Source organism: Gymnoscopelus braueri (assembly GCF_963280865.1).
Source record: "Gymnoscopelus braueri genome assembly, chromosome: 2".
Lineage (NCBI taxonomy): Eukaryota > Metazoa > Chordata > Actinopteri > Myctophiformes > Myctophidae > Gymnoscopelus > Gymnoscopelus braueri.
The window spans coordinates 35,157,655-35,163,632 of NC_137604.1; positions in this window are offsets into that span (position 1 = coordinate 35,157,655).

Below are 5,978 nucleotides of genomic sequence, written 5' to 3' on the forward strand. Positions count from 1 at the left end.
GGCAGATTAGCATCAGAACCATTCCTCAGAGGGATGAGGTGATTATGGAAAACTCTGCTCTACATTTTATGACCAAGCATCTCTTCTACTTTATATTAAAAATGTTCATCATGGCCATGACAGGTTTGGCTAGTTCACCGCTTTAACCACTTAACCACTTAAACATGAATTGCAATTGTACTTGGAGCTCACAACAGCTTCTGCTATTTTTGGTGTGTGTGTGTGTGTGTGTGTGTGTGTGTGTGTGTGTGTGTGTGTGTGTGTGTGTGTGTGTGTGTGTGTGTGTGTGTGTGTGTGTGTGTGTGTGTGTGTGTGTGTGTGTGTGTGTGTGTGTGTGTGTTTGTTTTCCAAACATTTCCAAATGACGTGCTGCTGTCACACTCTGTGCTAAATACAGTTTCAAACACACATAGTCTCTGTCTGAACCACTTGTAGGTCACACAATAAATAGAAACAGACAAATTAAAGAAGAACTGAAAATGTGGCATGTTAAGTAAGAGTTCAGACCTCCAACAGCAGTCACAACACATAACAAAACAAAACACGACACATGGTTTCACATCAGCCTTCAATTCCACAGCAAAAACTGCACAAATTAGTATACATCATTAGCCTCGCGTGGCCAGACAATATCACTAAAGTGCGATGCAATTTTGCAAAGGCAGATTCGTCTGGAACCAGGCTAATACATCATAGTACAAATGACAGGCAGCAGCACAGTGACAAACTGGATTCCTGACCAAACAGTGTCCACCTGGCCCTCCCCCCGCCCCAACGCTGAATGGGCCAGTGCGGGCCACAGACGTAAAAAGCCATAGGGGAGAGTCTGAGTGCAAGAGTATGATTTGCCAGAGGACAGGTAAGGTGCAGACGAACAGAGTGTGCGTCAAGGGGTGAGGATGCCACCCCTAACAAGAGTGGGGTGGCTGACTGGATCGACTATGGCAGTGACTGCCGCTGTTACAACTGTCATTTCATGACACACAATTGTATTCAACCGGCCAGATAAATGATTCGTGCCTAACCATCATTCACACCACGGCCCATGACACTAACTTATGTGGGAAATATCCCAAGCCTATTCTGCGCTGGCAAAGGATCCACCTAATCTCTGGCCTAGATTTCTCTTAGATATCATGTCTGAAAGGCTGTCAAACCTTTTAGGACAAAGAGGCTCTTAATTTCTAATACGGCCTTATCGGTTGTCAGCCCAATTAACACATCGGGAGGGATCAGTCTGACAACTGTCAGAGCACAACCTCGACACAAAACCACTATTGTGCTTGGGAAAAGGACATCCCAGGGTCATATAATAGATAGGGGGCTGCATGGGGAATAGGTGAGGGCCAGCATGTTTTCTGTGGCCATGTGCAGCAAGAGTTCTTTCATCAGATGTCACGCATGAAAGCCGACTGGCAGGTGCAAAGAAATGCTGCATGTGTCTACGTCCATTTAACCACATGAACACTAGCCTATTCTGGGCATGTCGTAGGCAAACATTTGGTGAAAATAGCCGATCCACATGCTCACAATGCGTCACAACGCAACGTGTTTTTGTTTTTTTTTAACAAAAATAATCACTTTTATGTTGTCTATTCACAGCTTCGGCCATATATATTTTTTCCGTTAATGACTTTATTGTTTTTTTTATTTTGGGTTAGTTCACATTTTCTCCAAGGTCATTAAAATGTTCCCGAACCTAGCTGAATAACTGAGGGCATGCTATTGCTAGCTAAACATAATTTAATACATCATGGACATTTGAATTAGGTTCAATCTTTTTTATTTTCGGTCAGACTTTTACAAATCAATCCACCCGAATACAGCAATGTTTTACCAAAGAAAATAATAATAACTTAAACATTTTATTTGGTGTGCTGGATTGAGGAGGTTTCAAGTCTGCAAGTAGATTTTCATGCCAAAATGGAATGGCCATATCGAATGGCCTCCTCAAAGCTCTAACAAACCACGATTATGCTTTGGAAAATGGTTGGCAGTATTGTCAGGTTTACCATCGTAGACGGGCTGAACATGCCAGACCACCAGTATGCTCCTTTAACCACTTAAATCCTGGGCCTATGCACTTCATTGAATGGAGTCCCGCAGGGGTCTATACTTGGTCCCTATACTTTCCCCCTCCACACCAAATCTCTTATAAAAAAAATAGCCGATCTACAAGCTCTGTATTTTTATCGGAATGCTCACAGACTTATAAATGCAGACGAATGTTTGTGTATTATGGCATGTCCAGAATAGGGATGCTAGGGCTCATATGGTTCACTGTCAGTCCATATGCTCTTCCAGTTACATGTCTTTGTTTGCATATAGAGCAGTATGTGTGAGTACAGCATGTTTTTATTTGCATCTCCCTGTTCATCAGTGCAGCAGTACAGAACAGCATGTGGAGAGAGAGGGGGGCCGCAGTGAGCCGGCCGTGCTGCTGACAGAACTGGTGGTGGGTCGCAGCAGTGTTGAGGCTAAGCGCTGGTGACAAAGAGAGATGCCTAGAGGACTCTTCAAATTGTCCATCCTCACATAATGTGACGCAGGGAAGATGTGCAGCAGCTCACATAGCGGACGCTATAGAGGCCTATGCTACATATAGAGGCCTGGGGAAGAGGTAGAGACAGGGATTAAGGCAATGAGAAAGACAGACAGGCTGACTGACTGACAGACAGACAGACAGAGGGTTGGAGGAGGACAGCGAGGTTGAGAGACACAAGGTCCATAAAAGGGGTAGGGACGTCAAGGGGGGGACGTCAAATGCACAAAAACAATGAATACAGAGGCTGTGTGAAAAAACGAGGGAGAGAATGAGGGGGGAAAAAAGAAAAGAGGAGGGGAGAGAGGGAGAAGTTTGAAGCAAAGCCGTTGGGACATGTGTGACATTAAGGACATTGGGGCCCTGGCAGGAGTCGTGTCATTGGACCGTCCATATGACTTGTGTCTTGCCCGGGTGAAGTAACGCGTTGTAGCAGCAGAGGAATGGTCACTGTATGTCACTGCCCTTTCCGTCAGATGGCCTGTAATGACATGTCAAAACATTTAGGGGGTGGTGCACTGAAATGCTGCTGCTGATGGCTAAAAGGTCACTTAGTTGACATAGGTTTGACGAGCGTTTAGTTTCACCTGATCCTCTCTGGAAGTATGAAACAATATGAGGGCACGGCGCAGCTAAAAGAAAACATATCATGTGTCTGCCACACAGGTCAACTGTTACAGCTCAGTTTACTGTGACGGGGTAAATGGGGTTGTCTTAGATTAAAGAAAAGACCCTCCTCTTCACTTTTTGTGTCCAAGGTAGTGGTACACCAAAAGTCAAAATCTCAAGGCACAACAAATAACTCAAAGCTCAAAACGATTTGCATCACGATACATTTTGAGCTTGTTGAATCTGCTTTTATCGGGGGGGGTTCTTTGTGGAAAATGTTAAAGTACAAATGAAGAAATTCACTTGAAATTTGTACCTATAATCACATGCTCATAGTAGGGACACCAGGTTGAAAGTCTAAATGAGTGTGCACAAGTAGATATTTAGTCAATTAAACAATAATCTATAACTTTTTGTGTAGTTGCATATATTAACAATAATAACGTGTGGTTGTCACAAAATCCCACCTCACCTGGACTTGTCTCACGGCGCACCACTGTGTTTTGGAACCACTTGCCTACAGTATGTGTTTAGTTGCTGCGGGGAGATGAGAATGAGCAGAGTCCCGAGGCCGTGTAAACAAAGCCCCTCAGTGGACAAAATGCCAGGGAGCCCCAGACCCCTCGACCAAGAAATCTAACTTGACAAGAAACAGACCCGGGATCAGGCCTTGGCCTCGGGGCCTTGCAGCATTCTTCATCACTCCACAGAACTTAAGATGAGATGTTGACATTTTTCCTCTGTTGCGGCAGAAATTAGTCACACGAGTGGAAAGAAAAGTGGAGGAAAGAAAAAGAAAGAAATGAGTCAACTTCTTTTGAATAGGGTCACATTAAAGGTTATAAGATGGCACGCTATGGTCATCTTAATGCAACACGCTTCCATTAACACCAGTGTAATTATGAAATATGTTATAGCTCTTTGTTTTGGCATTCTACTCACGCGATCTTCCAATTTCTTTTAAACGTTTTTATTCTTCATGAAGTAGTAGCTACTGGCTCATGAGAATTAAAAGAAAAGTGTTACCATGTGTAGCCTCAAAGCCCTAAAAAAAAAAGAAAAAAGAATGAATGAATGAATAAATAAAGAAAATAATAATAAAAAAGGGAAAATGTATGAAAGATTCAGGAGATTAAACTTTTGCGTCACTTCACGATTACAGATGTAGTTGAAGGACGTTTTTGTACAAGCTCCCAACATGTGAAGTTTCAAGAAAGCGTTAAGATAGAGAGCAAAAGAAACAAGGAAACAAGTCCAAATCAAATATACAATATCCAATATACATAAGGTGAATGGTTAAAAAATAACAATGGATAAGTAGGTAGCAATACAGAAGGCAGAAATGAAATGCTGCAGGTAAAGAAACATATCGATAGGAGGCAAACTAATTATTTTAAATTATAGTTATTAAAAAAATATGTCAGAACCACAAAAGCAAAAAGATTACTGGTTTATTCAGTCCTATATTAAAATGGGCCGGCCGGTCCAAGCCCCCAGAACCACTGTAGAACAGTGAAGCTGCCTTCGCCTGGTGGTCAAATCTGGGATAGCAACACTTACGCATTTAAAATGCTACTGCACGTGTGTCTACCGTTGAATCCTACTAATGTCCCTTCAGGGGCTCCGTAGAAACCCTAGTGCGCCTGCTCATAACTCTATGGCCCCAATATTGGACCCAATATTGGTACTTCCGGCAGACTGCCGGGTGCTTCAAACGCCACTGAGCAACTTTCATTGAAATGAATAGCTGGGGGCAGGGCAGTCCGCCCTCTAGATATATTATAACTCCATGGGCCGGCCGGCCGGCCGGCGGATCACGTCGTGACGCTATGACTCAGCCATAACCATATAAGGAGTTCCCAGTGCAGCTACACCCAAATATGGAGTGTGTTGTCTAATCTCATTGTGTAGTCATGGCATCAGGCGCAAGCAAATCAGTCAGCTCCATATATGGGCACGAAAGGGGGCATGCCCATATTGGGCATGGGACAAGGACTGACAGATACAGAGATCTCCATATATGGGCAATTGGGCATATTGGTAAGATCGGCGGTGCATCGTAGGCGTGAGGGCTGCATAGCGGCCCCGAACCTCTAGTTAATCATAATTGCACTATTAATCAAGTCTCTTGTCTAGCCTGTTTCAGATTCATTTCAAACAGTGCAGCAGAGTGGAGTTGTAAAAAAGGATCAAACATACTTGAGAAAAGAGGTTCCATTTGGACTCTCCAATGCCTGAGTGTCCTTCGCCCTGTGCTGCTCACAGAACAACAGGAGCTGTAATGATGACAGTTTCTTACAGCGTCACATGCAAGTCTGACTGAATTGCAAGCCAGCCTTGAGTCAGCAACACCAGTGAGTATTAATTTAAAAGGGTTAAATATTGATAAAAAGGGAGTATAGTAATGCTGATAAAAGAAAACATTTAAAACTTCAGAGAATGCTCAACGTGGGCCACCGTGGATTAACTCTTTGTTGTCTCCAAATACTCGGCGATCAATAACGCATAGCTGGCCCAGACATCTTTATTCACAGGCAGCTCAGACCTAGCTCAAAAGGAGAAAAACTGAGCCCCCTATTCTCCTCTCTCTGCATGTTTCCAGTCATGGCTGTATATATTCCTCTGCCTGCACCCCCTTAATCTTGCACTTTTATGCGAGGGATCCATCTTTTCGCGTTTTTTTTATGAACATATGCCACTTGAGATGAGTGCAGATCATGACACCTAATGGATTAAGGCCAATAACGTTTTTGATTTTTTAAAGACATACAAGAAATCTAAACAATACTCACGTAAACTGTAGAATTAGTTTAAAATATATGTATAA